Raw genomic sequence first — 13,329 nt, forward strand, 5'->3', positions numbered from 1 at the left:
AGTGCCAATTCCTTCAGCCCAGGACCTTTCTCTCCTGGCCTTCAGTCCTGACACTGCTGCTCCATTCAGGTTCTCTTTGCTTTGGGGAGTCAGGCAGCCCTCTAAAATTTCTTCGATTTGGAGGTTTAAAAAAATCCCTTAACGTTTCTTTCCACCTTCATAGATTTGTATGGTTTATATTATTTATTTTTTCCACTTGATTAACCAGCTGAAAAAATCAATAGCAGTGTATTTTATCATAGTTTCCGAGGAACCCTCTGTTGTGTTATGCTGCTATTTTAGGAACTAGAGCACTTTGTGAATCTATACAAGTAGTTTGGCAAGCTTCTTTTTCTCCCTTTACCCTCCCTTTTGCTTTGGACAAAACACAGAAATCTTTCTGTGGCTTTGCATGGTGAAAATTGATATAAAACAGCTTTGGTCAGTTTAATATAGGGGTTTTTTTGGTTTTTTTTTTTCTGTTAAGAAAGTTAATACCATGGAAAAAATTGGTCAGGAGGATCAAATGTTTATGCAGGACGTCATGCTGCTTTGGTGTGCCAACTCTCCAAGAGTCTATAAGGAAGCCAGCCAGACGTGCTCTGAAGCCTGCACCCTGACCCCAGTGACCTCTTAATTTTTCAAAGTTTATCTAGCCCCATCCCAGCAGTACTTGCACTGAAACCAATCCCCCTGCTCCTGGATTTTTGGCAGAAGGGAACTTCCTTCATATGGAAAAGTGTTTAATACCAATTTAATGGTCTGTCTAGCCACTGTAAACCCCCAACCCCCTCCCTGAGTCTCCCACTGGCAAGAAACTGTGAAATAATATGCTTGAAATAGCCCTAATTCTTTTCCTCAGTGTGATAGTTGTTTTTCTAATAAGCAATTTTTTGAAAAGCCATAGAGGAGAAACTAGCAGCTGCAAAGCTGAATGACATCTTTAATACATTCCTTTTTATATATATAAAAAATTATATTTTTCATTTAAAAAATTTGGTTCTTTCATTATCTACTCTCTTATACATTTGCATAGTCAGGAATGGGCCCCAGTAGAATCCAAAAGGTTTCCATTCAGACTTGTAAGCACCAGAAAAACAAATCACATTTATGCAAATCCACTTTTATGCCAAAAAAAGTCTAAGTAACAAGTTTATCTTTGGATGTAAAAAGGCAGACCTTGGCCTGCTGCCAACAAAAAATCCTAACAACGAAGCTAATAAAAAGGAAATTGAGAGATGCCATAGTTTTCTGAAAGCAATCAGTTTGTTACTGTAAGAACGGTGTGGGTTCAAAGGAAGCTGTGACTGCCCTTTGAGATAAGGAAAGGTCTGAAACTTTACAGCAGGGTGGCTGTGCCAGGGGACAAAGCACAGTCTCAGGCATCCCCTAGTGTCAGGATGGGGAGAGTTTCAACTGTAGAGCAAAACTGCAGGCCAGAACCAAGGGATAGAGGCAACAAGTTGGCCTGGGACAACAAGTCTTTGAAGAGCTCCAACATCCTTTAAGTCAAGATTTTACATCAGAACAACCTGTCCTGCTGCATGTCATGGGTGCAGTAACTGTTGTAATAGTGATTTGATTTGGTTTCTATGTTTAAAAAAGTAATCCATCCCCCAACTGTACACTCTTTCAGAGGTGAAAAGCCTGTGAACATCATCAGTTTCCTGCACCTTAAGGAGAAATGTCAGAAAAGTCCATCTGAGGAAACATGAAGAACATTATGCCTGCAGTCTTCACAAACTCCCATTTGGACTTAAACTAGGAAAACAGAGACACGTTTAGATAGGAACAATGAACAAAACCCCATAAGTTTAATGGCAACAAGGTGCACTGTGTTGTGTTGAAATGCCACAGGGTAACATTTTGGCTATGTCTGTGAAGGAATTGATGGCTTACACTGCTGTAAAGGGTCATCTACCTCATCTCTTTGGAGCAACACGACACACAGGAAACAATGGAAGGAAGAATGAAAACTTTCATACGGATTCTGATTATAACATTCTGTAGGTTAGCATTTTCTTGAGTGAGTAAAAAATCTAACTGAAAAACTAATCTAGAGTGACTGCTGGTTTGTTCTCTCTCTAGTAATACAAATATGTTTTAATAACTTCAAAAGCCAGAGAATTTGGCACTGTCAGTCAAATCAGAGCAAGGGAGGTACTAAACAGGATCTCACACAAAAGCTTACAGTTCACACCACCTCCTATACTGCCACTCCACTAACATCCACAGCATCAGCTGCAGCTGAAAAAATCCCATCATAATGACAAGACCAAATGGTTGCACTCCAAAATATTATGATGATATGTCACTTTTTCAGCTCTTAAGTAGTGGTCAAGAGGGAGAAGTGCTGTATCAGCCTGTTCCACAGCAGCCCAAGGGCTGATGCACAGCCCAGTTCCAGATTGAGGCCAGTGATAAAAATAAATATTATTTTCTTTCATATGGCTGCGAGAGATGAACATTTTCAAAAGCAGAGAAAGGAGAGAGATGGGAAAGGGAGGAGAGTATGAAGAAACAAAATTCAGATGGAGCTTTCCTGGGCTTTTTGATGTCTCCAAGGGACATGTTCTGCACAGACCTGCCAGTCTTCACTATAAGATCCACTGCTCTGTCTCATGGTTTAGAACTTTCAAGCAGTGCCAACACCTACCTTTCAGGAAGGAATTCAGACTTCATTTCTTTGGCAACAAACAATATGCTCATCCCTAATCTCCTTTCTAAATACCATGTGGTGGCACAGCCTTGGAATTATGTCAGTCTCAACACACCATATGTGCTGTTAAACACAGCACAGCTCACACACTCCGTAACCACAAAGAACCTAAAGAGATGAGCAAGGGACCTTTTTCTGAAAAATGGTTTCAAACAGTCAAAGAAGATAAAAGTTTCTTCAGAGAAATATAGGTTATGATACATCATGATGCAAGTTTGGATATCCAAGATTATGAAAACACCCAATCAACTCTAGTTGTGCAACTGTGTTTAACAATTTCTCTAAATTCATCACATTGGGTAACAAATGAAATAGGAGGAAGGGGGTGAAACATTGTGCTTAAGTGTGGTTTGGAGAAAATGCACAGTTAGGTATTATATGTTTGTTCAATACTTCTGAACTGTGGTTATGATGCTATGCAATCATAACTACAGTGTTTGCTTCTTTGGGGTCCTGCAATTGTTCAGCTGTACAGTTTCCCCCACTCCCATCCTTTCACTCTTAAGAGCTTTTTTCTTACCCGCAGAGATCAAAGAGATGTTTTTGTGGTTTGCTGTTCCATCCATATTCCCGCTCCCTCCTCTCTTCCTTCCTTCCTCTGCCCTCACTGCAGCACATCACCCAGCAGCCTCAGGCATTAATCACTCACACACACACACATCAGCCACGTTCAGATGAACTCATGGAGCTGGATGCTGCTCTGGACATTACCTTGTGCTCCAACAGCTCCCTGGTTCCCATTTTCATTGCACTGAATTCACTACTATTTTCACAATTTCTCTCTGGGTGTTTGATTTTAAGGTCTGATTTTGATTCTGAGTCAAACGAAGTAACTTTGAGTATTTGATACAGCAGATTAGAGTCTAGAAGGCTAAATTATAATTTAGGGAAAAATCTCCGTATTGCTGTTCTCCTAGACTCTGTTGCCACCTCATTCTCACAGTGCCTTGATAAGGCTAAAGTTACCCATTTGACTGGGACAGGACAACAGTTTCGTTTTCCAAACCAAAGAATCTGGGTCAGATGAGAAATAAGAAGTCAGCCAGGCAAAAAGTAACTTATAGTCAAAGCAAAACCTGCACTGATATTTTTCTGCCTTTTCAGGCAGGTTGAATGATTTCTTCAAAGGCATCATTAAATATTACTTGTGAACCATTCCATAAATAATCCTTGAACATGGTGCATTGCAGTATTTAATATTCACATTCCCAGCTATTCTGTCTGGACTCTCAGATACATGGTATCTTATGGGCTTCCCCAGAGGATAAGCAGAACCTTCATCTCCATTGTGATTATTCACAACTATATATTTCAAATTCACTGTCACAAATACATCTGTTATATAACACTGTTGAAATTGTTGTTAAGGTAAACAGCCCTGACAAGACTTTCCCTGGCATTTATTTATGCAAAATAAATTTTGAGAAAGGAAACAAAGGAATAGTATTAAACAGAGTTAACAGTTAAAAATACATATTGTAAATCTCAGATTAATTTTTTTCAGCTATGCAATAAAGTACCAAAAACTACAATATGTACAAAGTCAAGGACAAAGAACTCAAAATATTATGAATAAATCTGCAACTGAGTGTGTATAAACATCACCTCTCAATCCATGTGAAGAATGCATGAGGCACACTGAGAATGCACAGACTTCCATAGGAAGACCCCCAACTCCTGCTCCAGGATTTTTCATTCTACAGCACATGTGGATGGCATTGTCCTGCTCTTCAGCTTGCTTGAAATTGTTTACAGTGTGTTATTACTTCACTGTTAATAAAGGACACTGTACAAGAACCCTGCCAAACAGTATTTTTGGTGTGGCAGAATAGGCCTTAATTCCAAACACACACGTTAAAGAAAAAAAAAATTACTTTCAAGGGACAGGTTTATTTTCCCAAAGGAACATCTGTTCCTAACACATCTCATGAAAATACATACAATCAACCATAAGTTCAAAACAGAACTTGTATTCAAACACTGTCCAATAAAAGTTTAGGTTCCCTGGAAAACCTCTCTTTAATCCCCAGCAACCCGTAGGCTTGAAGAGAACCATTTCCTCTGTATACAGTGCAGCTCTTCAGAACTGCAGCCATTTGGCAGCGAGTTTGCAAAGCCACAAAAGGATGGGAATTAGCCATGTCAGCATCTTCCCTGGCTACAGAATGTAGCTCAATCCTTCACCCTGCCAAAAATCAGTTGTAAAAGCCAGCGTGACAGCCTGGAGGAAGGTAATCCTCACCAGCTGTTTCCAACCGAAGCCAACCACATCAGCAGCACACAGCAAGCACCAATATGCATCAAATAAGAAGCTACCTGAGAAGTGGTAAAGATGAAGTCTGATTCCAGGATCAATAAAGTGCCTCCAGGATGCTGACAATGTTTAGCTCGCTTCAGCTGGCTGATTCAAAAGAGATTGCTGCAGTGTGCTGGCCACACATGGCAGCAGGCTATTAAGGACTTCAATACTGGGAATGGAGAATTCTCATCAATTCAGTACCTTTGGACAGTGCAGAGAAAGCCTAACTGTTCTTACACAGAACTACTAACTTCAGTAGCAGAGCCAAAATTTCAGACCTTGAATAATAACCAGATTTTATTAACAGGTAGGCAAAAAGGTGGGGTTTTCCCCTTCTCCTCAGTGTCTCAGCTACTGCCAACCCACACATGCTGTAAGGCTTGTGCAGCCTGGAGAGAAACACTGACTGAGGCACAACAGTTCACCAATAATTCACACCATGTTCAGTTAAACTTGGCGAGGCTGAGACCAAACAACCTGTCTTGTCTTTGCAGTCCTTTTTCCGATAGTAACTTTAAGGATGTCAGATCTGTTCTGACTTGTTCATCTTAACTTCCCCCTTCACACATACTGAAACAACAAAAGAGTTCTCTAACATATGCGTAGAAATGATGAAGGTTTACAGCTGTCATCTAAGTATTTTTATTGAAACGATAATTAACTGTTTCTAAGAGCTTGGCTTTACTACAAAGATAGTAAGTCAGAATAAGAGTATTAAGTTTCCTCTGTTATCAATCAGTAATTTCTGTTCTAATGCTGCAAAGTGTGCCTTTGAGGCACCCTCTCCTCTTACTGCTGTTTTGCTCAAGGGAAAAAGCAATGACTTTTTCTTATGTTATACACCATTACACCACACAGTTTAAGTTGCTTCCTTCTGCTGTACTAAATGCACCATTCTGCTCATCTACAGAGTGAACTACATTTAATTGCACTAATAATTGTTGTGGTTTAGTATGTTGCCAAAATTTACCTCCTAGCTTGTTAGACCTACAATTTAATTAGCAGCAGTGAATACAATCTTAAATGAGTGATATTATCTAAACAACTATTTAAGGGGGTTTGCTGTTGTTGTTTCTGCACCACCTAAACAAACTGAACTACTTTCACTGCACTTGGGAGTACTGAACCTGTAGCCCAGACAGTTGTGGTATAAGTAGATTTCTTTGGATCCACTGACATCCGTTTTGAGGGACAGCTACAACAATACAGCAATTTCAAAAAGTGCCAGCATTCCTGAAAGTTTAGTTTTATCTCATTTATAGTAAACCCACAGAGGCCCTTATACCTCAGATAAGGTTCTGGGCTGAACCTGTATTTCCAAAACTCACACTCACCTTGAGCTTTTTGTTTCTGAAACACAACAGACCAAAGTCTCTGTCAGGTTCTTCCCTCCCTAACATAAGCAACTCCAAATCTCCTTAATTCGTTTGAATGTAAACTAAATCCTCTTTATCTCAGACATTAAGATGATAATGCATGCTTGTCCTTCTCCTTCTCCAACACAACCTTAAGCTTGAGCAAACTCCAATTTTAGCCAGCTGGTATTCACTGTTCATTCCCTTACACTTATTTTAACTATATTAGCCATACTCCATTAATGTCACCCATAAATGGTGGGTATTTTGTTGTTATTCATGGGGTGGGTTATATGTGGTTCTTTTTTTGGTGTTTTTTTTTTGTTTCTTTCTTTCTTTGTGCCATTGGTTATTTTTCAGTGGGGGTTTTTGGAGAGGGAGTTGGGAAAGGGGTATCTGTTGCAGCTTACAGGTCTATGAATTACTTATATCATCTTTCAGCTTAAAAGTTATCTGTTCAAAATATTTACTAATCATCCTTATGGCACTGCATCATGCTTATGAATGTTTTGAGTTTTGCAGAGTGAATGATCTGTGGAATCAATAAAGCAATCCACTATGAAGCTTAATTAACTCTCTCTCATAACTGCACTTATCACAACATCCATGTTTCAGAAAAATAAAACGAAACAAATCGGCCTCAAACACTCACACCAAAATATATAAGAATTGAGAATTACAGTAAAGTACAGAAAGAGTATTCTGGATATGGAAAAAAAATAGATTACTAATTGTTTGTTACACTTAAAAAGGAAGTATACTGGAAAATACATATCCACACCTGCAGGTGACATATGCCTGAACCAGAGAGGTAATGTCTCTCCTGCAAGTGTGCTCATTTGATTCCTGCAGTGATAATTCAGTTTGTTTCTCAAACTGAGACTTCAGAGGAAACAAAAGGAAGCAAGACAAATGTTCTTTGCCAGCAGAACAGTGGTGATTTCTCACTCTGCCAACACCACATTAGCTAATATTACTCCAAGTGGCTTTTCAGTTCTTCATTGGCATTACTGTATGTCTGACAATAGAAAAAACCCCAGAAAATAAAGCCTGAAGCTGATATACAAGCCAAGAAGTCATCTTATTCAGGCCAAAAGCAGGAATGCTCACCAAATTAACATCTTGCTCTGCTTCAGCTGCAAATGGCATGCCATTTCTGGGGGCATTTTAAAGAATATATGCAACTTGCACAGTGGCTGCTGAAGAGCACAGCTCCTGTGTATTTTTCATCATATCCCACTACAATATGTGCAACAAAGCTGTCTGGATTGCTAAATAAAATAATGACAAGGAGATTAAACATCTGGAAGACTGCAGGCCTGGCAGAGGGTTGACATATTTTACATTTCAAGATAATGACCTGCACTTTTATGTGCTTTCTTATGACCATGATCTAATTGCTGAAGACAGAAATGCGCCATCACCCACCATGGCTCATCAGTTGTGCTTACAGGAGGATTACTCAAGGAGAATTCCTTCAGATCAAGATCATGATTTATTGATTATTTACAAGAGAAAATAGTCTCTCTATTTCTTAGTAGTGAACATTTAATACTAATAATAAACATCCGATTTTAATGATAAAATCACAGATTTCAAAATCTCAAAAGTTTCCATCTAGAAAGGTGGACAATCAAATACTATTAGATATTTCTGAAATCTTGTTTCAGTTTTGCGATCATATTGACAAATAATCACATCTAATTGATACCTCACAGTATAAACAAAATGTTCATTAGTAAACTAAGACTCAAATCAAAACAGATCAGAAGCATTCTCCTTATAAAATTAAAACAACACATCAGACTATACACTTCTACTGGTTAAGAAAAAATTGGCAACTGAATTACAAAAAAACCCCCTGAAATTCAATGTGTCTGAATAATTTACATCTTAGATTCTGGGGATTTATTTGAGCTGGAACTTGCACAAAAAACTGAAGGAATGCAAAACCACTTGGTTACCAACTGCAGGGTGAGTTTCAAACAGGTCTCTAAAAAATAACATTACTAGAGTGAATCATTGCCTTGAGCATACCACTGAAGACACAGCAAAAGGTAACCCACAGATCAGTAAATCTCACTTTAATGCCAATTCCATGCTCTATATCCAACTACTACATTGTTTTTGAGAAGGCAGGCAGGTTTATGTGTACTTGCAGTCACTGTACAGTATCTCACAAGCTTATCCCAAAACATGTACTCCAAGTAGATCAATCTCATTACCCAAAAAAAACATACAATTATGGTTACTGAGCCTATCCTTTACCATAAAAGCTCACCTCAGTGAAAATGCATTAAAAGGAACTACAATTCAAACCCAGATATATATCCAAATTTAATCTTCCTTTTCTTTCTAGTGTGCTTAAAAACTGCATTTTGAATGTCCTTGGAATCCAGATGTGCAAACAAGTATAGGAAATCCAAATCTTGCAATTTTTGCACAGTCTTAAGTTCTTTTACCAATATACAAAATTATACAAAAGTTTTTCACTGTGCTGCACCACACTGTGCATCATCAACTCCTGAAATGTTTAGGAAAATATTCCATATAAAATTCAAGTTAAGCAGCTACAACTTTTGTTTAATTAAAGGAATTTCTTCTATTGCAAAAACTAAGGTCTGTATTGTTTGAGTAGATTTTCCATATGTCCACAGTGTTACATTAGAATAGCTTTCACCATTTTAAGAGTGCCATTTACTTCACGAGGTTAAGAAAAAAAAAATCTACCAGCACCCTATTTAACTAACAAGGTCTTATTATTTGTGCCTTGTCTAAATTGAAAGCAAAGTCAATATTGTGAGATTCAGGTACTGCTCACTCCACTTTGCTGATTTTGTGAAGACCATTTTTATATTCATTCCTACATCCCATTGTAATGGTGCAGAGCTCAGATGTGCACAGGTAGGGTGCAATACCAATATTCTCAGCATTAATATGGTGACAAAATTGGTATTCAAGTGTTTCCCAATAAAGGCAGAACAAAGAGATGATTTTGTCTGTATGCTGCTTAATTAGAACTGGCTCTCCCAAGGGAAAGTAAAATCTCTGACATTTCACCTGAAGGCAAATTCCAGGATCCTGTACAGAAAAGCTCATCACGGGAAATGAGGCACATCCTGTTTACTTTTCAGCTCACTTAGCTCATTAACAGCTACACACACAGACACCTCACCAAATTTGGGGTATTTTATGCATTTTTGCAATATAGGTTTGTAGCCATGTCAGTTAACTTTGGGGTGGTTTGTTCATTTGGTTGTTATCTGGTCGTGGGGTGTTTTTTGGTTTCTTTTCTCTTTGCTTTAGTTGGTTAGTTGGTTTGGGATTTCTGTTTTGTTTTGTTTTTTTCTTTTTTCTTTTTTTTTTTCAATTTAATGCTTATGCTTTTTAAACATGTTAGTGTCTCAAAAGAATATTTGATTTTTATTCAAACACATGCAATGAGGAACTCGGAGGAGTGAAGTGGATGTTAGGATCCAGTTTCTCTTCCTAATATCCCTCTAGATACCATTGACAATAAATGCCCTGCTTGTAGCAAGAATTCCAGCTTTGTTTGCTTTTAAATAATGATCACTCTTTTTCCCCATCATTTCCTGAAGAGAGACCTAAGAAACTAGGAGGCTTTAACACCACATTTTTCAGTGCAACAAATCTTGCTTATGTTCCATTCTGAAGTCAATGCCTAGCCCAAGATCTGACACACACACAAAAAAACCACTTATGAGAAAGACGGTTTATTGTGTCTTTTCTCCAAAAGCCATAGTCCCCTTAAACATGTCCTTCTTGATCTGAATACAGGCAAAATCCAAACAAAAACTCTTTTTGAAAGGAAAATATAGCAAAACACACAATATTTAATTAGTGCTACAGAACTAATTCTCAGTATTTGAGCACCATCAATTTAGAGACTGTGACTATACCTCAATCCTCTTTTCCCTTCTTGTAGCCCTACTGCTCTAATGGAACTTGTGTAATTACAATAACAGAGTCGACTATAGTCACCATTTCATTTTATCCAACAGGAATGAATTGTGCAACTGGAATCACTGCCCTGCTTCATCAGCCCAGATGACACACAGAGTTACATTAAACCCAGCCCGTGCTTTAGAGCCCTGGGGAATGCACTGCCTGCATCGGGGTCACTGAGACAGCTGACAGTAACATGCAATGCAGTGCTGTGAATAACACATTCTGTAAACTGCTGAATAAATCCATTCGATAATCTGTGACCATGTAAATTTTTCTTAAAGCTGAATGAAAAGATGCTTTGCTTTCCCTTCCTATTAAGTTTTATTTTGCTGAGGCCCACAGCATATGCACGACAGTCTTGTCAACAGCTGTTTTTCCTTTTAAGCTTGCCCTGTCACTTAGGGATTTGAATTTTTGCTGATAAAGTGTAATAGAAGCTGCTTCCTGCTACACCACAGTAAAACAGATGTTGTAAAAGTTGTGGTAGCCCTAAAGCTGGTCTCTGTAACAAAATCTGTTCAGGGGTAACTTTCCTTCTGTCACAAGAACATACATTATATATGTTTTCCTGCTGGTTGATTGAAGTAGGCATCAAACAAACATTTTAACTAGGATTTTTTTGGATGAACAGTGGGTCTCAGAAAGCAGCAGTGTGAGAATGAAACTAGGACAGGAAGGTGCTCAAATAGTCCCTGAGTTCACCTTACTACTCCAAGGCCCAGGTATCAGCACCTATGGCACTCCTTGTCAAGCCTTATCTTAGAAAGCTTAAGTGATTCCATAGCAGCCCTAAACAATCTATTCCACTGATATATTACCCTTAAAAATTGCAAAGTTTTCCCTCATATCTATCTTCTAATCTCTTTTGCTTTAATTTAAGATCATCAGTTCTTGTACTGTTCCTAGAAGACATGAAAAAAACAGCTTATTCTCTTTTTCCAAAGAGCAGCTACAGCCAAGGTCTTCTCAGCCTTCTTCACTTTACCTCTAGACTAAACAAACCAAATGCTTTCAGTTTGCTTTCATACCTTACATTTTCTTTTATCATCCTTATTGCTTGCCTCTGGTCTCTCCCCATCTGATGCATTTCTGGTCTGCTGTGCAGCATCCAGAGTTGGATAAGCAGTCCATCTGACATGTGAGCCACCAGGAAGAGTGAAAGGCTTTCCTCCTGTATTTAATATGTAATACTTTTGAAACTTCTGTCTTTACATATGATGCTCATAGAGATTTTTCCCCACGGTTTCCATTTTGACACAACTAGTTCAGGATTTGAAGGCAGTGGAACCAGTGAGATTGGATGTGCAGCTGGGTTAGAACCTCAGCGAATATTCCTGCTATTACTGCAGATCCAAGTCACTTGTGCACCACACTGTTTGTGCTGTAAATCTTAGGATCCAAAAAATCTCCAGGCAGTGCTGAAGACTAGTAACATTTATACTTTACACACATACACTTTTATTTATATGTGTTTCAGTTCTCTTTAATACATTTTGTGCTGTTTGGTTCCAGCACTGGAAAAAGCCTTAGTGCACTCTTTACAATCTGCAAAAATAACCATAATTCTTTATTCCCAAGGCTTGATCCTCTCAGCAATTACAGCTTCTTCCTGTGCAACCACACAATTGTGCCTAGTATGGGCATAAAACTTTTTATCAATGGCTTCAGATAGGCAGATACCTTCTCACAAATTATGGAGTTATATTTACTAGCACACATTATTTCTCCTAGCTCATGCACATTGGGATGATTCCTAAATAATTCCCCAAGATGTTGTCTGGTATCTCAACAGCTGGTGAGCTGATACCACCAAGCTTCTCTTAACAATGTTTTTCCCCATCTGCTCTCCTGCATTTGCAGTACTCTTAAGTTTCCTACTCCTATTTCCAATCACTTTATCTTCCCACATAGTATTGCAGAATAGTCAGAGGTTAGACTGTCAAGGCTTGATGTTTCCTTATCTTTGTCCTAATCCCTAAATTTCTGTCCAAAATGAAAGCTTTGGAGAGGCTATCATATACCAGGCTGCACATTCTTGCACCCTTCATTTCCCTCTGCTTCACCCTTCCCACTGTTCAAGTGAAGTTTGTCTGTATCAAATGTGTTATTTAGACACATATCCACAGTAGACCTTTCGGTCTGAATTTTAAAAAATCATGAAAGTTCTACATGGAAAACAAAGAAATGAACCCCCAACAAGAACTTTTTTTACAGAAAAGAAATAGCTGCCAGGCCCATGGCAGCAATCCAGAGAGGGACCAGATCTCCTTACTCAAGCTGAAGAACACCAAGCACCATCACAAGGGCAACTTCTGATTTATAATCCACTACACCAGCCAGAGGTGGATGCCTGCCTGACTCACTAAAGGGAACTATTGAGCAGTACAGCAATAATTCATGCAGCTGGAATAAACAGACATTTGGATCTGAACATCACAAGAAAAACTTGATATCTAAACACTATCTTAGTAACTTCAGGAAAAAGCCCCTCAGTTTAGCTTACAGTGACATACACTGCAGATCAGAGGGCACTAACAGGTACATGGCACACCTGATGCTTTTATGTCATCTGCATCAGTACAGATGTCCTGCAGAGCACTGTGCATTGGTATATTCCAAGTCATGAACCAGGAAGGAAAGAATTGCATAATTCTGTCCTGAGACAGGAATAGAAAGTAGACTAGTTAACGAGAAAAAATTCCTAAATTATAATTCAGAACCTGAAATGACACATTAACATCTCATTGGAAAGATCATAAAGGAGGAAAAATGCAGCTTAACCTAGACCTGGGAGAGCCAGGCAAGGCAGAGATCTTCAAAAGACCCTCAAGGATCATCTCTTCTCCTGTTTATGCTTCATCTGTTTTCTTCTCTCTCTTATCATGTTCACTGTCCTTGTCCTGGGATCTTACTGGTGAACCTCTTAACCCATCTATGCTGTGGGACTTAAAGCAAGGTTGCAATTCCATTACTGGCATATTTTCCACATACTTTCTCAAACCATGGCA

This window comes from Corapipo altera, unplaced genomic scaffold (genome assembly GCF_003945725.1).
Source record: "Corapipo altera isolate COAL_440 unplaced genomic scaffold, ASM394572v1 50, whole genome shotgun sequence".
Lineage (NCBI taxonomy): Eukaryota > Metazoa > Chordata > Aves > Passeriformes > Pipridae > Corapipo > Corapipo altera.